The sequence below is a fragment of the Macrotis lagotis genome, chromosome 6, assembly GCF_037893015.1.
Source record: "Macrotis lagotis isolate mMagLag1 chromosome 6, bilby.v1.9.chrom.fasta, whole genome shotgun sequence".
Taxonomy (NCBI): domain Eukaryota; kingdom Metazoa; phylum Chordata; class Mammalia; order Peramelemorphia; family Peramelidae; genus Macrotis; species Macrotis lagotis.
Window position 1 is genome coordinate 179,002,856 of NC_133663.1, and position 27,767 is coordinate 179,030,622.

The 27,767-nt window shown below is 31.8% G+C and overlaps 1 protein-coding gene and 1 non-coding gene across 2 annotated transcripts in view; both read left to right on the top strand.

The window, feature by feature from the left end:
* MYO16 (myosin XVI) overlaps window positions 1-27,767 on the top strand; it is an 851,952-nt gene that overhangs the window by 615,679 nt on the left and 208,506 nt on the right. The gene's annotated exons all lie outside the window — the stretch shown is intronic.
* On the top strand, window positions 4,562-4,668 carry LOC141492458 (U6 spliceosomal RNA). The gene has a single exon (XR_012469924.1). It is a non-coding gene; the product is annotated as a U6 spliceosomal RNA (small nuclear RNA).

Genomic DNA, 27,767 nt, shown 5'->3' on the forward strand with positions numbered 1-27,767 from the left:
GACAATATTTCAAACAACATATATAAGAGGAGGTTTATTTTCTTTTTTCCAAGTTCCATGGTTGATCTAGGTTCCTAAATTAGAAACTTCCTTGGTACCTGATTGTTTATCTCTCTTCTTCAATTACCAAGCCCAGTCAATTTTACCTCCACAATATTTCCTCATCTATTTCCACCATCATTTTATAGATCCTTATCACCATCTTACTCTGCAGTTAAAGTAACTTCCTATTAGATATTGCCTTTTCAACTTTTTCCCACTCCCAACTATGCTTCATACTTCTAAGACAGATGTGTTAAATTCTGGTCCATATGACCCAGAATAATTGAGAAATTTAATAAAATAAATAAAAATACAATAAAACATAAGCATAATTAATATGCAATTATGTAATTTTCTAAATCAATATGTGGTGCATAGGGATCTTTCTAATGGTTTAATGCTCCCCCATTCAATTGAGTTTTATGTTACTATTTTAAATGATTAAGCTTCCTTATGCATAGACTGGTCATTCAACTCCTCCTCTATTCAGAAATCTGAATTATCATTTATGCCTACCAAATAAAGTTCACCTTATGCTTGTACATAATCTAGTGTCAACTTTTCCCGAACTCATCTGACCTCTCTCCACATAATCTATACTTTAGTCAATCTATATTTCTTAGTTACTCTGCATGACTTATTATTTTCCTGCTTGCCTAACTTTGCTATTGCTGTTCCTTCTGCCTAGAATATTCTCTTCCCAATTATTCACATCAAGTGTCTAATATAGAGGTCTTCACACAGTAAGCATTTGGCAATTGTTTATTGAATTGATTTGAAATGCACTGTATGCTATAGCATTTATTTACACATGGTCTTATGCTCCCTAGCAAATGCAGAGTATTCTCAATGATATTCACCAATTTTGGAATGAGTAAACAATGTCAATGATTGAGGACATAATGAAATTTCTTTAAAATATGTTTTGCGGGGCGGCTAGGTGGTGCAGTGGATAAAGCACCGGCCCTGGAGTCAGGAGTACCTGGGTTCAATCCGGTCTCAGACACTTAATAATTACCTAGCTGTGTGGCCTTGGGCAAGCCACTTAAATCCATTTGCCTTGCAAAAACCTAAAAAATAAAACCTGAAAAATAGAGTCAGTTCTAGAATTAAAATAAATTGTCCATTTGGAGTAAAAACTCTAAGTAATATTTGCAAAAATGGGTGAAATATTTTGTCTTGAAAAAATAGTGAAATAAAAAAACAGAGCAATAAAATGAAAACCAACAAATAATGTAGTGTTTACAAATGACTAATTGTTGAGCTCAGAGAACACAAAATCAAGAAAGCATTTTAATATGTAATAGTATAAATTATGTATATTAACAATTGTTTTTGCTGTCTTTACACTACTAAAGCAAAACATTTTTTTTTTAGGTTTTTGCAAGGCAAATGGGGTTAAGTGGCTTGCCCAAGGCCACACAGCTAGGTAATTATTAAGTGTCTGAGACCGGATTTGAACCCAGGTACTCCTGACTCCAAGGCCGGTGCTTTATCCAGAACTGACTCTGGTTTTCAATCTTTTCTTGACAATCCAACTTTGGGCAAATCATTTTAACCTCTCTGAATATTCTGGGGTTGGATTGAACTGAAAGAAGCTATCCTGAGAGTAATCTGGGTGTCTCTAAGTCTAAATCCTGTCTCTGAAAGTCCAGGCCCTAGAATTACAAGTTGTCAGCAAATTGAAGTTATAATCAATAATTTTCCTAATTTTGAAGGGTTCTTAACTCTTTGATGTGATGCACAGGATGAAGAAATTAACAAGAAGTGTTTGTTTGTTTTCTTCTTACTTCTGGTAAAAAAATAACAAAAATTTTATTAAAAGTTGATAAGTACCTCTGAACTATCTGTATTTAAATATCCAATAAATTTAATAAGAAAAGGAGGTAGTAAATAGGGGCGGTTTGGATTTTTGAAATATGAGTATCCAAACGTCTACAAATTGTTCATAAATCTTAAGATTATCATGTATTATGAATATTTTTGAAAGAAGAGAGGAAGTGCTTAAAGTGGTAAGCATTAAACAGAATCACACTCACAAATTAAAGTGACTATATCAAAATGGACAGGGAATGACTAGCTATTGCTGTGGTAGTCATATCAGAATTAGTTGTCTGTGTCATTCAGTCATGCATTAAATAGAACAAAGGTCAAAGTTAACATCAAATTAGAAGGATAAAGATCAGAAGACAACACAAGGAATAATTACATACCTGCAATGTAATCTATTGAAACTAACTACTGATGCTGAAAACTGGGAAATGGGAAAAAAAGACATAGTTATTGACCTTGATTAGCAGAATTTCCTGTAAAAAATTTAACCCTTTCCTCCCCATTAAAATAAAACAAGGAGCTAAGGAAAACCAGAAAGCATCCAAATTTACAAATTTTGTATTCTTGCAAAGCAGAGAGACATGGCAGTCAAAGTCAATTCTATTTTAGAATATAATCTCATTCAAAAAAAATCAGGGGGTCAGCTAGGTGACACAGTGGATAGAGCACCAGCTCTGGAGTCAGAAGTACCTGAGTTCAAATCTGACCTCAGACACTTAATAATTACCTAGCTGTGTGGCCTTGGGCAAGCCACTTGACCCCACTGCCTTGCAAAAATCTAAAAAAAAAAATCAAGGATGATGGAATAAAATGATATGCAGTATCACCTTCTAGAAATTAGAATGTAGTAGAAGTGAATTCAAGTCTACCAACAGCTTAATATATTATCAAATTAAGTCACATCAACTCAAGAGCATTTACATATAGCTGTGACATTAAAAGGAATCTAACTGCATTTCTATATTCTATTATCATCACGAGTAGTAGAACCCTTAGATTTTGACTCTAGATAACTCATTACCCAATGCATTATATACAAGACCTTGAAATAACAATTAAGAAGTTGAAGTCAGAATCAAACCCAAAATATGCACTACTAAATTCCTGTGGTGAAGGTGATATAATCTTGAAGGCATCATTGAAATATGATTGTACAAGATATGTCAGGGATGGAAGAAAACTAAAATAATAGAAAAGTCACAGACAATTTTATTGTCCCAAAACAGTGATTAAATAACCCTTAATAACTATTGACTCATATGTTTGCCTTAAAGATAAGAAGTTTGTACGAAAATGATAGACTCTCATATCCTGAAGAAATTATGAGAACTAGTGTGTAGATTTGTGAACAATATTCTATAGTGAGAATTGACTAAAGCATACAGAGAATACAAGGCTCCATTATTTTTGTTCTTCCTTATAAAATAGCTTAAAAGGATAAAATGTGGTTCATATTTTTTTGAATTTTTAATTTAATAAGAAATATCCCAAACATGTATTAAGATGATTAAATATAGGGCAACTAGATGGCACAGTGAATAGAGCACTGGGCCTGGAGTCAGTAGTATTTGAGTTCAACTCCAGCCTCAGACACTTAATAATTACCTAGCCGTATGGCCTTGGGCAAGCCGCTTAACCCCATTGCCTTAGAAAATCTAAAAAAAAAAAGATGATTAAATAAGTAATCTCTGATATCTCTCTTTAATTATGAGTGTCAAGTGAAAAATAAAACAGGGAACTAAGTGGTCAATGAAGACATTGGGTACTAAATAAAAAAGGATGCTCATAACAAAGTGATGAAAGGATTACTCACAAAATGGTAATAACTTCCATATGCCCCACCATTTGATGATGCTATTGTCCTGATTGTATCAAGTTTCAAAACATTAAGCTTATTTTAATGAGATCTGTATGTACTCAAAATAAGATATTGTTAAGGACTTCATCAATGATTTCCCAGTATAGGGAATTCCCAAGAAAAAAAGTTAAATATATATGTGTGTGTGTGTGTGTGTGTGTGTGTGTGTGTGTGTGTGTGTGTGTATATATATGTGTATATATACACATATATATATATATATATATATATATATATATATATATATATGCATGTTGACACCTTCTTTATAACTTGTGGTCTTAGAAGAGAGGTTCTTATTTTGTTTTGTCTTGGTCCCCTATTCCTGTCTAGTATAAGTTGTATGCAAATCGCTTCTCAGAATGTTTTAATTTTTAAATTATTAAATAATTTTTAAAATAAATTATTTAAGGCAATGGGGTTATGTGGCTTGCCCAATATCATACAGTTAGGCAATTATTAAGTGTCTGAGAAAAATAAAATTGAAGAGTGCTAAATTTCAGTTAGAGATCAATAAAATTTAAAAAACTGCATTTTTCCCATTCAATTTTATAGATCCTCTGAAATCTATCCATGGATCCTCCTATAAGGGAGGACTTTGGGGGTCAAAAATGCTCTTTAAAAGTCACCTAGAGGGGCGGCTAGGTGGCTTAGTGGATAAAGCACTGGCCTTGGAGTCAGGAGTACCTGGGTTCAAATCCGGTCTCAGACACTAAATAATTACCTAGCTGTGTGGCCTTGGGCAAGCTACTTAACCCCATTTGCCTTGCAAAAAAACCTAAAACAAACAAACAAACAAAAACAAACAAAAAAATAAAAGTCACCTAGGTGCTCGATTTGGCAGCACATATACTAAAATTGGAATGATACAGAGTAAATTAGCATGGCCCCTGCACAAGGATAACACGCAAACTCGTGAAAAACCACCTAGGTTACCAAGAGTTTAAGGGACTATCCCAGGGTCACATACCCAATATATTTCAGAGACATAGATTGAAACCAGACTTCCGTGGCTTCTAAATCAGCTCTTTAGCCACAAAAAGAGATTAGGTCAAATAGACCATAAAGGAAAAACTAAACAAATATTAAAAAAAAAAAAAACATAGTGTACAAAATTTTATTTGCAGTAGGATTAGAATTTTGGAATTGATACATGTATCTTGGATTGTCATTGCAGGTGAACAGTGTGTTGGGTTCAGAATTGAATAATAAAAGAGTAGATTATATTGCATTTTTGAAAGTACATGATGTTTTCAGTGATCCCAAGGTTCTCTCTAACACAAAATTCAAACTTCTTTTAATACGTATTTTGTCCTGTTGATGCTAAAGGGTTATAACTACTAAATAATAGCATTGTCTCCCAAGAATTAATGTTGCAGATTATTCAAGTAAACCCCATCATGTTTCCAATGATTATCTGCATAGTACAAGATGAAAAGTATATTAACAAGGAAATATTTCATTGGAAAAGTAGTTTGTGCAGGTCATGGAAGAAGAGCAAGGGGTAATCTATGAATCTACTTAAAACTTGAATGATATTTCCGAATTAATGTAAGAGGAAAATCTATGGAAGAAATGGGAAAAAGAACCATAAGAAATCTTGTGTGGATTAGAATATGCACCTGTGGAGTTAATGAGATTACAGGTTGATATTTGTTGCAATCCTAGGTTTCAATTGTATATTTTGGAAAAAACCCTAGCAATTTTAAGGCTCTTTGAAGATTATTAGTAAAATAATCTACCTGGTGCTATTAGTACATGGATATTTTGGTGAAAACTGTAAATTCCTTGGGATAGGGGTGTTCTTACTTGAATTAGAAAGAAGAGGATTGAAGGAGAGTAAAAAGAAGAACAGAAAAGAGAGGAAGAAAACATTTATTAAGTTCCTATTTTGTGCCAAACACTGTGTGAAACTCTTAACAAATTTTATCTCATTTGATTCTTCCAACAAGAAAAAGTGCTATTATTTTTCCCATTTTTTAATAGCTGAGGAAACTATTTTTATTTTAATTTTAATTTATTTCTCTCCCCTTTATCACTCATGCAGGTCTATATTTTTGGGGGGGGGGTATTATGTTTACTCTTAAGAATATTTTAGTAATGTGTAAAAAACATTATTTGTACAAAATAAAAATAAATAAGCAAACAAATAAATAAATAAATAGCTGAGGAAACTGAATAAGCAACCTGCCTAGGGTCATATAACTAGTAAGTATTGGAGGACAGATTGGAACTTCTCTCTTCCCTAGTTTCCAAGACCAAAACTCAATCCACTGTGCAACCTAGTTTCCTTAGGAATTTAATGATAAGCAAATAGAGATATAAAATTAACCAGAGTAATTTTCAAAACAGGTATTTGGGGGGCGGCTAGGTGGCACAGTGGATAAAGCACTGGCCCTGGAGTCAGGAGTACCTGGGTTCAAATCCGGGTCTCAGACACTTAGTAATTACCCTAGTTATGTGGCCTTGGGCAAGCCACTTAACCCCATTTGCCTTGAAAAACTTAAAAAAAAACCCAGATATTTGAACATATGTTTTTGCTTTCAAGATCCAGTGATTTTTCCTCCTACCTCCTCAATCACTAATGCAGATCACAAATATCTCTTCATCTTCTATGTGCTTTTTGTCCATGTTCTCCCATATATTCACTATAGATTAATATCCAAAACATTAGAGGGATTCTTCTATTTCTTTAATTTCTCAGGACTTCCATCACATCACTTGAATATAGTTCAACCATCTTAAAAAACAAGTTTTAAAAGATCTTTATGAGAAATTAATGTTATTACTAGGAAAGTAAATGACTGTAAATAATTACAGTAAGAATTTAAGCAATGTTTTACTTATCAGGAGAATAATTATTTTAAATGAAAGATAAATGGTTCACAGTTATAGCCAAATCAATTCAAATTGCTACTGTGAATGGCATGTTATTTTGTAGCTCTCTCTCTCTCTCTCTCTCTCTCTCTCTCTCTCTATATATATATATATATATATATATAGATAGATAGATCGATCGATCTATATATATGTTCTATTACTTTAATGCTATGCCATTTTAAAAAAAGATGGCTCAATTTTATCCATAATTTGACAAGAATCAACTTAACATGGTATATATGGTTTCTGCTAAAAAGTAGACTATGTATGTATGAATATTGAGGTAATAATATTTTTTTTATTAGCAGGGATTTAGAAAATTTCACAATTGGAGCAAATATAAGGCCTATCAGAATACTGTGCTATCAACAGAATGATTTTTTAGGCATTTGCAATTAGGCTTTTAAATGAATCTTAGAATACCACTGCTAGCAAACTGCAATACAGCCTTGAGATATGGTTTATGGTTTGCATTTTAGCAGAAACCACATTTACAGTGTAGAACGAATCCATTTTCTTGTCAAATGATGCATAGAATTGAGTCCATCATTACTTTTTTTAAAGCATAGTATTAATAATAGGATAAACCTAGAGACTATAACATGCCTTAGTCAGAGCTAAAAGACAAAAATCATCCTAAAATTTTCTGTTTCTAAGGAAAACAGCTATAACTTTATAGAATTTGAATCTTTCTATTACAACTATAATTGGGGACACTTTGTCACAGAAAGGAGCTTCCATTTTATACTCAAAACATTGTACTTTTGTAGAAAGATGGAAATTTTAGAATGCCCTTAGAATTATCAGGCCACATATGGAAAAAAAAGAGTTAAGCAGGGCTATTGATAGAAATGAGAAGAATAATCTTGAGAAATGACAGGTGATGAGATATATAACTTTTTTTCTTGATCTGATCTCCATAAATTAATAATTAGGGTCCCATTCAAAAAAGTAGAATCTCAAATATTGTTTGTACATATGAAAAATATATGTATATATAAAAATGTATTTTATGATCTCTTTAAAATATTTTATTTCTGAAGACTTAAGAAATGAAACTCATAGGCTTTATTTTTTAAAAAAGAAAGCCAGTATATAAACTTAGTTTTTATTTTTTAAAAAACCAGCATAAACTCTACCTACATGCTTTTGCTGCAGGGGACCTTCCAAATTCTATTTCAAGTTGACTTTTATAGAGTCAGCAAGAAGGAGAAAACAAGACATTCATTATGTAAGCTGAGAAAATGAATGCTACTAATGGTGTCCCAAAAAGGGATGTGCCTCAGCAGTTAAGTATGGCAAAATTCCATGCTAATGAAAATGAGATTTTACAAAACAAAAATGAAACATATCATACTCTCAAACATGCCTATTCATAAGACCTTGTTGGCAATTCTCAACATTGACTATTTTCACCCAGTTGAACTTGTGAGCACCCATGAAATAGGAAATACTTTTCATTTTTCCTTTTATATCAGATTGAACATTTCTGAATGCACAGAACCCTTCAATTAATCCTCATGGGATGAATAGGGACAGGTATTGGACCTATGAATTCATTGGCATAGAGAAGTTCAATCTGAGGAAACTTTTTACCATCATGTTGCTATCTTTTCTCTTATGGTTTTCAATAATGGTCTAGAGCACTAAGGAGCCAAGTGACTTGACTCAATTCCAGAGCCAGTTATGGCACACAAATTCAGGTCTTTGAGGTGAGATACACTACTATTCAATGATAGAATGATTGATTTAAAATGACTTTTCAAAATTTAAGCTATCACCAAGTTTACTGGGTAACAGGTTCACCAATACAAATAATTTAGCAAATACCATTAGAGTATCCAGTTTTATATAGCTAGGCTATTTCTTTGTACCATCTGGCAAAATTGCTTTCTTTGAGAGGGTTTTAAAGTGTCAGCATCCATATGAGTTGGAAGTAACTGGCATGGAGTCAATGGTTTAGGTAAAAAGTCAAAATCTTACCAAAGTAGCATGAAGTTTTTAGTGAATCCCTTTGTTAACAGGTTCATGCTCACTTGGTACAAACAGAAATATCATAAATAAAGGATGATTAACTGACTGAGCTTTGTTTTCTTTATTGCTATTCAAAACTTTCTTTACTAATTAACTTTTTGGTTTGCATTTCTGGTTTCCTTAATTAGACTATAATCTTCTCAAAAACAGGGCCTATTTATATCCTTATAGCCCTATCCCACCCTCTACACCTGATACTGTTTCATATAAATACTCAGTATGTTTTTTAGAATGAATATCTATACAAATACATTTAAATAGATCTATGATCTTGTTAATATAATTTGGGGCTTCCAGTGATGAAGATCACAATTTGTCCATGCTTTTCTATCCTCTTTTACTCTTATTTTCTCTCCAAAGTTCACCCTGGAAAATCTATCAACATACCACAAGCCTTCCTTCCTTTTTTCATGATCTGAGGGTCCCAGTGGAACACTCTGGTTATCTGCTTTTCATCCCTCTATCTTTTCATGTAACCAGTTCATCTTGTCCTCTTGCTGCATAATTCCTTATGATTTCCTTTACTCTAGTTATAAATAGGAATAAATTGTTTAAATATTTTAATTTGCTTATACCTACTATGACTCTTACCATTACTTTAATTCTTTGAAGGCAGTGATAGTCTTTCCCTTCCTGCCATACAATAACACCAGCAATTATTGAAAAGAAAGGATTTTGCTTTTATGAGAAGCAGCAAATATTATTTACAATTTCCCAAAGTCAATCAAGACCACTGACATCTTTCTACAACCCTGGGTCTAAGTCATTGGCTCTCTGTACTGTCTGTCCCATATATGTAAGCTATTAGACAAACCTTACAAGGATTCCATCTAAAGCATGTTGAAATAAACAATAGACCATCAATGTATCACAAGATCACAAAGTAAATGCAAAACTCAGAAGTTACAACAAAATGTGGATCACTGTGTGAATCTATTCTGAACATTTCCTATGCTTTGGCAGCTTGTCCATAATTCAAAGTTTATACATATTATAGCCTTAAGTTTCATGCATTTTTATGTTTCCAAATAGTTTAAAAAGCATGTATTATTGTCTCCAATCTGTAACAGGGTCTCCAATCTATAACACTGTCCATATGTGGATGTATTTCTCTCTAGGTTATTTTCCTGTTCCTTGGTAACTCTCTTGTGAATGACTTTTTATACCAACTTTTACTCAAAACCTTATCCTATATAATTGCTTCAGTTCTAACCTAGTATAAAAATTAGAATTTTAGAATTTCTGTATGCCTTTATATTTTGGGGTATCTAGAGCAAGAGTGTTATTATGGCTACTGGGAGAGAGGAACTTTGCTTCTGTGATACTGGTTGCTTCAATATATTCAGATCAACAGTAGATCAATTCACTGAAATTGACTGAATTGACCAAGCATAGTAAAATGATATGGTAACAACTTCAATGGAATTTTAGTGGTATTGTTATTGATTCACTGGTATAATATTGAGATGTCCTATATTCTCATGTTAGGTGATATTCTTCAGTACTTTTTAAAAATTCTTATCATAAGTTTAAAAAAACTTTAAATTAGTATGATTGCTGAAAAGATTACTACTAATATATTTAGCATTATAACTCCTTGCCATCCATCTTTCTTTTGAGAAAGAAGATTCCCTTACATACTACTTGATAGGCATTAGGTAATGTTGTTAGTAAAAGAGTCTAGTCTGTCTGTATTCCAACAGTAACGGAAGTCAATCAATTTCTTTCTATGATGACATTACATATAAAATAAATAAATTATATTTTAAAATATAATTTCAGTCTCCTTTACCCTGGCTCCTTAAACTCACATGAGAAATTAGAGATGAAAGTGCACCTTTATTTTGTTTCCTTTTCTATGTTCTCATGTCTAGAAATGTCCCTTCAGAAGACAAGTTATCTTAAACAAATATATGAATTTTTAAATGAGTAGATTTCTGTTTCTCTTTTATATAACAAGAATGATATAAAAAGGCAAGCAAAATACTCCCCATGACCCCGAAGCTAAGAATGGCTTTTATATTTTAAAATATAAAGTAAGTTATAAAATAAATACATATAAATAAATATTTTATATAAATATATAAAACAAAATAAAAATGTAAATAATTTTTTGGCTGATGTTATTTTGGTCTATTTTGTTTTTTGTTTTTGTAAAACAGTGGGATTAAGTGACTTGCTCAAGGTCACACAGTTAGGTAATTATTAAGTAACTGAGGCCAGATTTAAACTCAAGTCCTCCTGACTCCTGTAATCTATCTACTATGCCAACTAGCTGCTCTTTTTTTGTTGTTTAGTTTGGGGTTTTTTGCAAGACAGCTGGGTTGGGTGGCTAGGTGGCGCAGTGGATAGAGCACTTGTCCTGGAGTCAAGGAGTACCTGAGTTCAAATGTGGCCTCAGACACTTAATAATTACCTAGCCCTATGGCCTTGGGCAAGCCACTTAACCCCATTGCCTTGCAAAAAAACTAAAAAAAAAAAAAAAAAAGACAATGGGATTAAGTGACTTGTCCATTTTATCTTTAATAGCTTATATATTTTAAGTAAAACTGTCAGACAGACTAGAGTTTGCCGACTCAATTTAGAGAAAAGTATAATTTTGTAATAATAGTCCATCATTGATAAAGTATTGATTGTATAGTACAGTATAGTATGGTATAGTATTATATTATAGCATATATATATATATATATATATATATATATATATATATATATAGTATAGATTTAACTGTTAATGTTTTGATCTTTATAGAAAAGGCAAGACAGAGACAGGGGCAGAGAGATAGAAAGTTGATTATGGGCCTTCATGCTGATGAAGTAGTGTTGTTGTTTGTTACATGCTTTATTTATTCTCATCTGTTTATATAATAACCTTGGGTGCCTTCTTACAAGTATTTAAGTTAATATTGGAAGAATTCAGCTTCAAAGCTTCAACAGTGAATTGAAATTCTATATTGTATGAAAGCAGTCACAGAGACTCCTCCTGCACATTTAATTTTAGGAAGTTTCTCAATAGCTCCTGATTATAGGTACTATTATATGAAAATATTGACTGAGTCTAGAACATACATATCAAGTTCAAACACACTATCATTTCCTGAGAAGTCATATCTCCTAAGAAGTCTGGTATTTTAGCTTGTAAAAACTAGGTATAAAAATAGATAAATAAATCAAACACAAATGGGTTTAACATTGTCTATCTTCAATCTTAAACTATAATCATATCCCAGAATATAATCCCCTTTATATCACTGATTATTGGTGCATAGATTTAGACAAGACAGGTCAATCTTATTACTGAAAATAATCACATGCAATGGTTTTATGTAATATGATTAGCTTATGAAACATGTGACAATCTTATCAATATAAATATGCATTTTATTTAATTCTATAATAATATGCAATGCATGAATATACATTTATATTAAAGATTTATATATTCATGTAAGTATATACATATATGTCTGTACATACAGCTGCATGCTATGTGTATGATAATAAAGCATAGTCTGAATGATCCTGCATGAACAAATAAAACTTATTCTAAATAGATTGCCTAAAAATTGTTGAGCACAAAGCTCTATTTAAACCTAAAAAGTCATAGAATGAAGCTGAAAAAATCAATTAAATATTTTCCTGCTCCAAAAATGAAGAAAGGGTCAATGATAATGCTGGCCCAAGGGTTTGCTAGTATACTTGGCTCACATATCTATGCACAGGATATGATCTACATTAGGGGAAGAAGAACCCACAGGTGCATTATCTAAGTTTCAAAATTACTTCTATGTATGTACACACATGCACCATAGGTAAAGGGAGAAGTGGTAGGTAACTAAGCTGAAGTTAACCAAAACTAAAATTCCTTATGATCACACCTATATATCCCCTGATATTGAAAAATTCAAGTCATTTTTGTAAGACCTTCCTCTTCTCACATCCCTCTGATGTCTTTTACTATCCTCCCCTCCACTCTTTTCTCTGGTAAACATGTGGCTCTTCTTGATACTCTTCAACCTATCCCTGTCTTCTCCAGTACATTATCCTCATTATTATGCCCTTTCTTTTTAAACTTTAATTCTTTCTCTGCAGGAATCTTCCCTGAAGAATAGAAACATGCCATTTGTCTTATGCATCATTTTAAAGATCCTCACTTGAGCCTTCTATCCTAGCTAGCTTTCTATCCTAGCTTTCTCCCTTCTCAGTTAATTCCTCAAATTTATTCTTACTTTTAATCTTCTTTTCCAAACCTTTGCAATATGGCTTTTGACCTCCTCATTCAAATGAATCTGTTTTCTTCAGAATTACCAATGAATGATCTCTTAATTAGCAAACCTAATGGTCTATTCTCAAACTTCTTCCTTAATAACCTCTCTGTACCATTTGGCACTTGTTAATCACCTTCCTTTCCTGGATGCTTCCTCATATCTGTGTTTTCATTAAACTGCTTTCTCTTGTAATTCTGTCTAACTATGCCTTTTCAATCTCCTTTTCCAGACTTTGATCCATGTTATTCCTCTTTACTGTGAGTCTCCCCCAATGATCTGGTCTGACCACACTTTCTTTTTAGTCTGTATAATCCCTCTTCAGTTCCTCTGATTCCAATTATCTTCTCTATTCTTATGTCTTCTACATCTATATATCCTGCCCTGGTCCCTCTCATCAGCTCGTCATGTATTAGCAAAATACGAATTCAAATTAGATATATAGTAGGTATCTCAAACTTAATATGTCCACAAAGAGAACTTATTATCTTTATCCCTTAAACCTCCACTTTTTCAAACTTCCATAAATTTTCAAGGTCATTGACTTCCCCAGTAATTCAGGCTCTCAATTTCATTGTCACACTCAACTTTTCAATCTCACTCATCCCATATAAACAATAGATTGAAAAATCTTGCCATTTTCTGCCTTTACAATATTTCTTATATGTGAACTCTTCTTTTCACTTGCTTAGTTCATTCTCTCACCACAACTCTCTCCTGAAGTATTGCAACAACCTTCTATTTGATTTTTTTTTGCCTCATTTCTCTATACTCCTATCTATCCTCTACTTATAAACTAAAGTAATTTTCAGGAAGTTCAGGTCTAATCATGGTACTTCCAAACTCAGAAAACTCCACTGACTGCCTATTATTACCAAATTTTAATATAAAAGCCTTTTCTTTGGTGTTTTTGTTTTTTTGATTTTGCAAGGCAATGGGGTTAAGTGACTTGCCCAAGGTCACACAGCTAAGTAATTATGAAGTGTCTAAGGTCAAATTTGAATTCAGTTCCTCCTGACTCCAGGGTCGGTGCTCCATCCACTGCTTCATCTAGCTGCCCCCTTTTTTGGATTTTTTGAAACATTTCACAACATTGGGTTCTTTTTGCCAGTCTTATTTGCTTTCTCCTATGAACTCTGTGATCCAACTATATTGTTCTACTTGTTGATTCTTGCATATCTCTGTCTTCTCCTTCCCTGTTTTGTCCTTCTTTAGATTGCTTCTTAGAATCTCTAGTTTCCTTCAAGGCTTAGCTCAACTGTCATATTCTGTAAGAAGTTTTTTTTTTTTCCCTAGTGTTCTCTATCTGCTGGATTCTTCCTCTTTAAATCAATCTTCTACTCTATATGTATATTGTGTCCATATCTATTGAGAGCAATGGTTGTTTGGGATATTTTTCATCCCTGGCATTTAAGCAGATCTTATCACATAATAGGCAAATAATAAATTCTTGTCAAATGATTAATTTATATATATATATACATATATATATTTGTATATATATAATCTGAAATATATCATTTGATTATTATATCACCAAATAACCTGAGCTTTTATTTTAAAAATTAAGATTAATTATGTTTAGAGAAAAATGTTTGAATATTTCTGTTTATATAAGCATACTGATACAAATATAACTATTTTTCTCATTCTTAAATAATTTGGGAAGAATCAATTGATCAAATGACTACTCATATCACCTGTACTAGAAATTTTTATTCTACAACACCTATATCATCATTCACTGTTCCTCTCAATAAAACTAGTCCATCACTCTAATTATTTTAGGAAATATTGGAAAATATCTTTTTTTTCATTTATTTTTGAGATTTTTTTTTTTGGCAAGGCAGTGGGGTTAAGTGACTTGCCCAAGGTTACATAGCTAGGTAATTGTAAGTGTCTGAGGCTGGATTTGAATTCAGGTCCTCCTGACTCCAGGGCCAGTGCTCTGTCCACTGCCCTGGGAAAAAAATTATCTTAATGGTAATATCCATTCATGAACATCAAGGACAAAATCATGTCATTTTCCTTTATGATTTTTCATCCCTAAACTATTCTCAGTTGTATGATTGCTTTCAGGTTATTCATTCTAGAAGACAACCTGTACAGTTATTTAGAGGAAATAGCAGTATTTGCTCTGACTCTTTTCTAGGCCTCCATGTCCCGTACAATTCTTATTTAATAGCTAGCTCATCCTCTAATTTTGGAATTGTGTGCTTATTTTTTTTAAGTTATCATAGTATAGATGCTTCTTCATGCTGTGTTCTCAGGGTCATTGTTTCTAAATGACTTTTCAGGCAATATTTTTCAGGCAACTCATTTAGAATCAGTTTCACCTACAGTGATTGATATTTAATGAAATATTATATATACACATACATGTATATCGATTCATTTATATTTCATAATATTGGAAGTATGCATATTTATATGTATATACATGCCAAAATTAATAGAACTTGTGATTTTGTGTATAAAAAATGAAAGATGAATATATATATTACTTAGCAACAGTTTCATCCCCAAGCACTTCATTCTTTAGCATTCTGTGATTCTGACAAAGGTTAATCAGAAAGAGCAGCAACAAAACCATTATCATATTTAACCCACAAAGTACAACCTCAGTCCTCTTCTTCAATTTACTATCTCTAGAACCAAGTCTTATTGTCCTCCTTCATTTGTGAATCTATGCTTATTGTTAACCCAGTCTCTCCTTTTATGCTGTTCTAGCATCAAAGATCAGTTTGTTCCATTTAGATTTCATATATCCATCATGGAAAAAATTATATAAAGAATCTATATCTGGAGAACTCCACATTAAGTATCAGGTGTTAACCAAAATGATAAAAAGGTAATCTAAGACTTTTATATCTTAAATGAGTGTCATGTGTCATGTCTTGACAATAACACCAAAAATTAAAGGGAAATATATTAATTAGCAAATCTATGCCATTCTAGAATTTAATTTTTTGTTCAAATTGTTCTTAGTATTAAAAATTTTGAGAAATATTTTAATTAGTATTTTCTCTGTGGCATTATCCAAAATTGCAGCTTTAGAGTGAATTTAAAATATAGAAGCACTTGTATAATCATTCAAATGGTAATAAGAAAAAATATTTCTCTGAAAATCTCCTCAGCTGGCTTCCTTTTCCTTTGTTTATTTTTATTTTACTTAACCTATCATTTACCTATAGCAAAACAAAGTGATTGCAAATACCCATGTTAACAAATCATAATTTCATACTTTATTGGTTTCCCTCAGTTTAAAGTATTGATATATAAACTGAAAGGAATGGAAAACTTATAATTTCATGATATTTTAGGACTTTGGATGTCAGTGTAACCCAGACTCTAAAGCTTCTATCCCATGAGCCTATTTACACTGGAAGACTTAGTTTCAAGGGGCAAATAGCTACTTCTCCCTTCAGTGATCTAATGAGAACCCTGAGGGTTTATGGTTATCTTTCTAATGTTATTCCTAATGAGCTCTCACTAGTGTGTTACCCCTTTGATTATCAATTGATATCAATTAGCTAGAAAGTCTTAATTAGCTATTAGAAATGAGAATCTACTAAGGTAGTATAATTTTTAAAAGTAGATTAAAGCATCCTCCCCAAAGGATAGGATTTATACTCTTCAGCCAATTCTAATATGTTATTTGTAGTCTCATCTCATCTCATCTAATGGCTTTCATTCCTAAAAATTGAGTAAGAAATTTTTTATACCTAATTTAATGATTTTTAGTATTGATTGACTATTTCAATAGCAGTATCGCCTTATAGAGGTATCAGCATATAAAACTTCTTGGTAGTTACTTTAATTCATGTAGGATAATTTATTGATTCATTCAATCAACATGCCTCCATAATTATGCAGAAAACAGAATTTTGTATTCATTTTATGTTTTGTCTTTCCTAATATGTGTTCATATTGCAACTCCCACCCAATAGAATTAGAGTATAATTTCCTTGAAAGGAGAAAGCATTTAAACTTTTTTGTCTTTGTATTCCCAGCATTTAGCACAAAGTATTTATAAATATTTTTAACTATATGGCCCTATTTTTGTAAATAATGGAGAGCTCTCTTCAAAATTTTGATCTAATGCTTCATTTTAGAATGAAAGTGACTTTGTTTCTCAGTGGTCATGTCAGCAGAGAGCACATTTAGTCAGATTCTACAAAGCTGAAAATGTTTTGAGCAAGGTTTATGAAGGAAGAATCATCACCTAAGATTCAGCCTAGCTAATTGCATAGTGTATCATCACTATGCTGTTAGTTAGCTAGTTATGAAGTCATTATTTGTACATTGCAAATCAAAAAATAAGAAAAATTGAAAACAGCCTTAATTACTCTTTATTCTACTTCTTCAGTAGTAGAGTAGAGTGGAAGAAAGAAAAGCTATTTTAGGTCTCTTTTAAACATTAACTTAGCATCTTTGTTCTTTAACAACTAATTGACATATCACAGGAAGAACTGAACCATATAAATATTAAGAACCTCAATAGGAATGAAGTCAAATGATTTGAGGAAGTTTCAAATAAAAAAAGATATTTTATAAGCTTTCCTAAATAGAGTAAATAAAAAGATAAATTCAGTATTATCATACACCCAAACACAGTAACAAATAACCTCATCATGGGATATTTGGTAACACTGGATATTTGGTAAGATGAATAACATTAAAGAGTTCAAGGTGACAATAATAAAAAAGACTACAGCAAAAATAATCATAACTCAATGATCAATATTGATATAGAATAACAAAATGTGGAAAAATCCTAGGACAAACTAACAAGATCCTACCCTTATTGCAAGGTGACTTAGAAATATATACAATGACGACATGAAAAGGATTGATTTGCAATCTCAGGACAAGATTTATCCTCTTAACTCTTTTTTTTCCTATTACCTATATGACTTTGCACAAATCATTTAAATTATTTGACCTTCAGTTTCCTTTATCAGTAAAATGAAGTGATTGAACGGTATGAACTCTTATTTCCTCCCATATCTAAATTCATGATCTGTTATTTATGACCTTAATGAAAGTATAAGTGCAAGAGAGGATGCTAAAAATAAGTGGGAAAATAAACTTCCAGTTAGATAACGAAAGAGAAAAAAAGGTTATAGACTACTCAAAAGTTTTAATCCTATATCTCATTGATTTTCTTTAATGATAGAATTAATGATAGAATCAGATAGTACTGATTATGGTAAGCATGACAATTGTGACACACAAAAAACTAAATTGACTATACTTTAGCAAATAGAAACATAGTTACTAATGTGAGTATGATATCAGAATTAATGCACAGATACTGTGCTATCTGACAATAAGAGCAAAAATACAAACCAACATAGATTAGAAATAAGGATATAAAGAGAAGATATTGCACATAATTACAGCAGCTCTATTATGACTTATTCAAAGTAGCTATTGATTTTAAAAAAGCAAAAGAGATCAAGAAAATGATACTGACATGAAAGATTATCATTTATAGAAGTTTAAGTAACAAAAATCAATTGCTAGAATGAGAATACTAAAAGAGCCTAGAAACCACCTCAGCCAGCACATATTTTATATTGCCTTGTTTCCAACTAAGGTTGTACAAGCTTAGACTCTAAATTCACTTGAAAACATTTACCCTGCAGGCAATGGACTATTACAAATTGTTACTGGATTACAAGGTAGCAATAATAGGGTTGAATATGAGTCTTTGGAAATTTTAATGAGATACTCATTCAATCCAGAAGATTTTAAGAACACATATATGAAACTAGAAGGAAGACAATAGACAAAAAAGTATCAGATCTATTAATTATTTATTTCATTTAGTATTTTATTTTTCTCAAGTTACATGTAAAAACAAGATTTAATATTCATTTTGAAAACTTTGAGTTCCAAATTCTCTCCCTTCCTCCCTCATCACTCACTGATATAGGTTATACATGTGTAGTCAGAAATAGTAATAGTAAAGAAAGGTTATAGTAAAGAATAGTAAAGAAAGACCAAAACACATAATGAGAAGACATTAAAATTAAAATTCCTACATCCAAAGCCTCCAAGAAAAATTTGAACTGGTCTCAGGTCTTGGAAGGGCTCAAAAAGAATTTTGAAAATCAAGTAAGAGAGGTAGAGAAAAAAATGGGAAGAGAAAAAAAGCGATGCAAGAAAATCATGAAAAATGAGTTAGTTGATAAAGAAGACACACATACACACACACACAAATACTGAATAAAATAACATCTAAAAAATAAATTAGAGGGGGCAGCTAGGTGGTGCAGTAGATAGAACATCAGCCCTGGAGTCAGGAATACCTGAGTTCAAATCCAGTCTCAGACACTTAATAATTACCTAGCTGTGTGGCCTTGGGCAAGTCACTGAACCCCATTGCCTTGCAAAAACTAAAAAAAAATAGATCAAATGGTAAAAGAGGAACAAAAAAAGCCAATGAGAAGAAAAATTCCTTTAAAAGCAGAATTAGACAAACTGAAAAAGAGACAGAAAAATTTACTGAAGAAAAAAACTCCTTAAAAATATAATTGTTCAGATGGAAAAGGAGGTAGAAAAAGCTCCCTGGATAAAATAATTCATTAAAAATTAGAATTGAGCAAATGGCAGCTAATGTCTTTATAAGAAATCAAGAAATATTGAAACAAAAACCAAAAGAATAGAAAACTAGTGGAAAATGTTAAATATCACACTGGAAAAACAACTGACCTGAAAAATAAAATCAGGAGACATAATTTAAAAATTATTGAACTAATATGAAAAATTGTTCTGAATCATTACTTATTAGAGCAATGCAAATTAAAGCTTCTCTAAAGTACCACCTCATACCTCTCAGACTGGCCAATATGACCAGAAAGGACAATGATCACTGTTGGAAGGGTTGTGGGAAATCTGGGACAATTTTACTTTGTTGGTGGAGCTGTGAACTCATCTAACCTTTCTGGAGAGCAATTTGGAACTACGCCCAAAGGGCAACAAAAATGTGCATACCCTTTGATCTAGCAATACCACTACTGGGTCTATACCCTGAAAAGATGATGGGAAAGGGTAAAAACATCACTTGTACAAAAATATTCATAGCAGCCCTGTTTGTGGTGGCAAAGAATTGAAAATCAAGTAAATGTCCTTCATTTGGGGGAATGGTTTAACAAACAGTGGTATATGTATGTCATGGAACACTACTTTTCTATTAGAAACCAGGAGGGATGAGAATTCAGGGAAGCCTGGAGGGATTTGCACAAACTGATGCCAAGTGAGATGAACAGAACCAGAGGAACATTGTACACTCTAACCCCAACATGGGGGTGATGATCAACCTTGATGGACTCACTCGTTCCATTGGTGCAACAATCAGGGACAATTTGGGGCTCTCTGCAATGGAGAATACCATCTGTATCCAGAGAAAGACCTGTGGAGTTTGAACAAAAACCAAGAACTATTACCTTTAATTTAGGGAAAAAAAACTGGTATCTTATTGTCCGATCTTACCATCTCTTATACTTTATGTTTCTTCCTTAAAGATATGATTTCTCTCTTATCACATTCAATTTGGATTGATGTATACCATGGAAACAATGTAAAGACTGGCAAATTGCCTTCTGGGGGGGGTTAGGAGGAGGGAAGTAAGATTGGGGGAAAATTGTAAAACTCAAAATAAATAAAATCTTTAAGTAAATAACCAAAAAAATTATTAGACTTACTGAAAGCCATGATCAAAAGAAAAAGTCTAGATACCATTTTTTTGAGAAATTATCAAAAAAAACTGCACTGATATCACAAAATCAGGAGGTGAAATAGAAATTTAAGGAATCCACTGATCACTTCCTAAGATAGATCCCAAAAATGAAAACTCCCCAGAATATTATAGCCAAATTCTAGAGCTCCCTGGTTAAGGAGAAAATGAGCATTTATTTAATATGCTAAATTTTTCAAGTTCACAAAAATGAATTTTGCTGTATACTGTCTTAGTAATTCAATATCTAATAATCCACAGTCAATACTAAATTTAGCAGCCTCTACATTAAGGGATTGTAGGGCCTGGAATATGCTATTCTGGAAAACAAGAGATTATATTATAAGAATCAATTACCCAGCAAAATTGAGCATATTCTTTCAGTGGAAAAGATGGACATTCAATAAAATAGGGGTCTTTCAAACTTTCCAGATGAAAAGACCAGAGCTGAGAAAAATTCTGGACTTCATTTCAAGTGAAGCATAAAAAAATATCATTTCCCAGGAAAGGGAAATGATAAAGGACTTAATGCTGCTGAACCACTTATATTACTACATGGAAATTTGATACTGCTAACTCATGTGAACTAACTCATCATCAGGGCAGTTAAAAAGGAGTATATATATATATATATATATATATATATATATACATATATATATATATATATATATAGAGAGAGAGAGAGAGAGAGAGAGCATAAGTGTGAGTTGAATATGAAGGGAAAACATCTAAAAAAATTTAGCGATGAGAGAGGAATGTATTGGAATAAAAGAAAGGGGGAGGTAGAATGTGGTAAATTATCTCATTTAAAAGAGAAAAGAAAAAGCTCTTATAGTGAAATGGAAGGGGGGGTGAGGGGTAATGACTAAACCTTACTCTCATCAGAATCGGCTCAAATTGGATCATTTCACTCTATAGGAAGGTAGAAAGAGAAGGGAATAAGAGAAAGGGAGATGGTGATGGAGAGTGAGGTATATTGGGTGAAGAGCTAATCAGAAACAAAACACTATTATGGAGGGATAGGGTGAAAGGAGAGAGAGAGAATTGAATAAAAGGGGGTGAGAGAATAGGATGAAGGGAAATACAGTTAGGAATTGTAACTGAAAAAATATGAAGCAAGATTTTCCTGATAAAGTCTCATTTCTCAAACACAGAGAACTGGGTCAAATTTAAAAAAAAAAAAGAACCGTTCCCCGATTGATAAATGTTCAAAAGATATGAACAGTTTTCAGAGGAGGTTATCAATGTCATCCATAGCCATATATTTAAAAAAAAACGTTCTAACTCACAATTGTTTGAAGAAATGCAAATTTAAAAAATCCTGAGGTAATTAATACCTTGTACCCATTAGATTGACTAATAGGACTGAAAAGGAAAATGACAAATGTTGGAGGGGATATAGGGAAAATGAGATATTAATGTGCTTTTGATGGAGTTGTGAACTGATTCAATAATTCTATAGAATAATTTGGAACTATGCCCAAAGGGCTATAAAATCATGGTGACCCTTTTGATCTAGCAATTCCACTTACTAGATCTGTATTCCAAAAGAGATGACAAATGTAAATGGACAAGGATGTTTATAATAGCTCTTTTCTGGTGACAAGGAATTGGAAATTGAGCTCATCAGTTGGGGAATGGCTATACAAATTTTGGCATGTGATTATAATGAATTTCTGTTCCACTATAAGAAATGATGAACAGGATGCTCTTGGAAAAACTTACATGGGCAAATTCAAAGTGAAATGTACTGTGTACAAAGTAACAGCAAAATTGAAAATGATTAGTTATGAATGACTTATCTTTTTTCAGCAATTATGTGACCAAAACAATTCTGAAGGATTTATGATAAAGAATGCTATCCATCCCCAAAGAAGGAGCTGATGGTGTCTGAAGACAGATTGAAGCATGATTTTAAAAAAAATTTTCCTTGCGATTATTTTTTGGGGGAGAGGGAGTTATATATTTTCTTTCATAACATGATTATTATGGAAATGTTTTGCATGACTTATACATTTAAACCTCTATCCAATTTCTTGCTTTCTCAATGGGAGAATGAGACAGGAGAAAGGGAGAGAATTTAGAATTCAAAGTTGTAAATACAAAAGTTAATTTTTTACATGTAAGCACAGAAAAATAAAATGCCAAATAAATAGTTTTTAAAAGATCAAATAATATATTGAATATTGACTTTGAAATAATACTGAGGCATCTAACTTGGAATGTTCAATAGTTGCTAGATACTCCAGGAATAAGGGATAAACTCTTTTCTTCCTCAATCAAAATTTCAGGTCTTGGACTCCATAAATTTTTACCAGGATTAAAAAATAATCTAGTATATATTAATATTGTACATAAAAACAAAGTAATGCTCAATTATTTTAGTAGAGGGAATAATTATTTGGTTGACAATATAAATATTTTATTTCATTAGAAGGAAGGAAGGTAGGAATTAACTATATTTTGAACTTAAACTGACATAATTGTCCTTCAGCAAAATGGGAAAAGAGAGCTATGTATACATCTAAATATTACAAATCAATAGGAGTGACTGATACATACAAATAAGCATGTATTTAATATGCCTTATTTTTCCAATTAACAAAAATTAATTTTTCTGTGCACTATCTTAGTAATCCTATATCTCTATCTCTATCTCTATTTCTATATCTATATCTATATCGTTGATTTTTGTCAAAGCAAATGTTGACTTTTACCCATTCTCAGTTATGCTTATTTGGATACAGCTCTTATATTATCTGAAATTCAAATAACAGGAAATTTTAAAATCTCCTATGCTTATTTTTATTAATAAAGAATCTCCAGTGAGGAGACATCAATATTCAATACAACTCAAATTTTCATATATAATTTTGATGGATAAATTTAGAAAACATTAATACTTAGGAAAAGAACAATTTTTAATGTCAATAAAGCAAAGCAATAATTGTTCTCAGTTCTATATTAATTCCATATTAATCTTTATTCTTCTTAAGCATAGAAATGTCATTTGTATCAAACATCTTTGGTGGCTCCCTATTACTATTAAGTAAAATTTTAACTCCTTTGACTGACATTCACAAACTTTCACAATCTGGCATTACCCTTCCAGCCTTATTGCATATTATTTTCTTCTAGCTATTCCAGTCGAAATGGACTACACTTTGGCCTTTAAACCTAACTTTTATTCTTTAATTGCATGCATTTTATTTGTATTGCTCTTTATACTAGCAATACCTTCCCTTTGCCTTGCCTGTTGTATTCCTAAATATCTGTTAAAGTACAACTCATATCCCTATCTTCTCTTCCCATTCCATTGTTCAGTTTTAGCTATCTCTAATAGTCTTATCATATAATATTATATATGATCACAGTCTGAGTTTCTGTTATCCTCATATTAAAATGTAAATTTCATGGAGGGAACCATGATTTAAGCTAAACTTTGTACCTCCCCCCCAGAACCTTGCAGCTGTACATAAAACAGACCTTTAAATTTTTGTTGAATGGATGAATTCTAATTTTTTTTTACAGTTGAGACTTTTTATCTAGTCATTACTGCCTATCAGTTAATGATACTGTGCTTGAATTTCAAACATATGTGAGAATTTCACACATCTTGCATTTCCCAGCAGGGACTTAAGCTTAGTCAATATTTTCATATACTGACAGTTGGCAATGGTATAAAGTGCCTTAATTAAGCCAACAAGTTATTATCCTTTACAACAGAAGTGTAAACAGGATGCTGATTCATAAATTTGCTAATTGTTCTTCCCTGATACAAGACTAGTGCAATTCATATTTAGTTAGGAGATACATACATCTATGAAATTAGAGGGAGCAAACCAAAACATTTAGTTCACTTTTTGTGGTTTCATTATTGTAATTGCTAACATTGAGAAAAGGGTTCACAGTAGCAAAGCATTTTCTATAAGTCATTTCTTTCGATATTTACAATAATTTCATGAGGTATTTAATATAAGATTCTCCATTTTATATGAGATTTCAGTGATGCCATTCAGTGATAAAGACTGGATTTGCACCTGTAGTTTTATTTTAGATCTGAAATTTTTCTGTAGTAGCATGCTACCTTTTACTACAAATTTCTTAAACTTGGTTCAACATATCATATGCCAATGAAAATTAGCATTCCCTCTTCTCTGTTTTAAAGCAGAAATCATATTTCTACTCCCTTGCTCCTAATTTTTCATGCATTATTTGTAGCTTTGTTTTCAAATTAATGTTCCTAAATATAGATGAAAATGCAAAAATGTTAAAAAATTAATATATATATATATATATATATATATATATATATATATATATGTAGCTAGGTGGTTTTCCATTAGAAATTCCTAAATTTTATGGATCAAAAAGATCATTTTTTGTTTAAGTATCTTGAATGACTTTAATATTATGTTGTTAATCCAAAAATATATTAATTTTATTCTTAAGCAATACACATTTTTATGTGTATATGTGTGTGTGGTTATCTATATACACCAGAAACTCAGTTAAATGTCAGTTAAAGGAGTAAACTTACTAATATATTAAAATATATTAAAGTAAACTTGCTATTAAAATGAAAATCACCATTTAATCTTTAGAGAAAACTTTATAGATTGAAAGCCTTTTAAGTCAATACCTATAAGAAAAATTATCTCTAATTGGTGGACAAAAAAGGAAAATGCAGCTAGTTTACAGAATAAAAATCTCAAATATATAAATACATTTACCTGCATTGATGTCAAACTGACCTCTATAAATATCTGATGAATGACCAAATTAGTACAAAAATAGAATAATTTTACTTAAATTGTTTGCCTAAAGAGACCTCTTGTTTGGACTTTAAAAAAAAATGAACATCTGTTCTACTCAGTTTAGTAAAGCAAGCTATTCTTGTACCTGAAATTTAAGCCCCTAGTTTAGCAAGTGAATTGTGACATGCATTGAAGATAAAGAAGTAACACATATCATTCCGAATACAAAGTACTGAACGTGCTTAGCTTCCTCCTGCTTATAAGTGGATCAGAGAAAAACTGTGATTGAATCCACTGCCCACACCATTATTTCTGTCCCATCAAATAACCATTCCCATGCAAGGGAATAGTTCTAAATGTTCTTTGTGGTATATAACACTAGAGTGACTTTGGGCAGAGCTGGGGTTTTGTGTCTAGAAGAATAACTAAGGAAGATGCCTGGAAGAAACACAACCTATCGTTAAAACAAATTGCTATCAAGCAAATGACATTGCTCAGGAAATAGAACTTACTGCAGATTTCCTGCTAAGACATTTCTAATTTAGTGTTTCATTTTAATCCATTTATTGAATAAATAGGATGTTGTTATATTGCACAATCAAAATGAAATGGTGATGCCAGTTTTAAATAAGAGAACTTGAGAGCATTGTCATGTAAATTCTTAGCAGATGCTGTGAATTCATTTTTTATTTGCATAGCTGTATCAGCTAATCCCAAGAGCTGAAGTATAATTTAGCATTCTTTTTATTATTCAGTCACCATATTGTCTGGCATGAGGGAACCCCTGCTTAATTACATGAAGTGCATGAATGAATACCATAGGATTAAGATAATATCTCCCAGCGATTTGCTTTTCTCCAGGGATTTGAATTCAGGTGCCTTAGAAATGGTGATTATAATGGAAGTGAAACCTGTATACACTGTGGTAATTCAAATCTGTCACGTTAAACATTCCAAATTTTGACATATCACCTATGGTCAAAAGTCTCTGAAAGATAATGAGCATATATTAGAATCTTGAAATAAACAACTAAAGATAAACAGACAGAGAGATGACACAGAGAGATGAAGATTAAATATAGAAATAAACATGTAAAAATATTCATCTCTCTCTATATATAAAATTTATATATACATACATATACATTTGTGTATTTTCAGTAAAATTTGCAAAATCAAAATGTTAGACTAGAAGGGATTTCATAGCTGCTAAATGGTATCACATCATTTTGCAAATAAAGAAAGTGAAGTACTTAAAGATTAAGTGCCCAACTTCATAGAGCTAATAAGTGGCAAAGGCAGAACAGGAATGTAAGTCTCCTCATCTTCAGATAATATGACTTTGGTTATGGCACATTGTTGCTTATATAACTTCTCTATCATTTTTAAAACATTTTCAGCATCAGAGACACATAGATATTACAATGAATTGTAACAACTATGATGAAAAATTTTATTCTTAAGAAGACATAGATCTTTACTTAAATGAGTCAATCAACTAATATTTAATAAATACTACTTAAATCAGCAGACTGATGATTTGTAGGAAGTGAAGTCACTATTTGCAACAAAAGGTTGATGATTCAAAGCTAGAGTTCAGGAAAAAGACTAAATATTTAAATTTGAAGTTATCTGGGTATGAAATAAAATTTAATTCCTAAAAACAGATGAAATCCTTGAGAGAAAAGAAGAAGCCTTGGGAGACAATTAGAGGTGGGGGGGGCGGTAATACAAAGATGATGATCAAGAAAAAAGAATCTGAGAAGGAGCAAAGTAGAAAGCAAGAGAGAGAAGTACAGAGAGGTCAAGAAAGATGAGATATAAGAAAAGACCACCAGATTTAGTGATTAAGAGATACAACATCATAATTTTAAAACTGAAAATCCTATTAACTCATCTAGTTAAACATTTTCATTTAACCAATGAGGAAAGTGTGTCCCATAGAGATGAAATGTCTTGCACACGCTCACAAGGGTGGATACTGAGTGAGGATCCCCTGTAACATTGGAGAAATGGAGATAATCTACAATTGAGTTATAGAAATTATTTTTCATTCATTGCCACCAGAACAAGTACTGCTACAAATTCTTGCATCAATGATTTTGTACATATTACTTGCATCCTTGTTTTGGGGTAATGTAAGGAATAGTAAACTTTCTAGTATCAAATAATTTTCCATAATGGTTGTGGACTATTTCATGATTTGATAGTTTCACTAAAATTCAGAACAAATATGTTTTTCTTTCCATAATACACCTATTTACCATTTTCCACATGTAAGGTCAGAGATTAGAGGCACCCGGGTAGATCAGTTGGATAGGACACTAGACCACAAATCAGGAATGAATT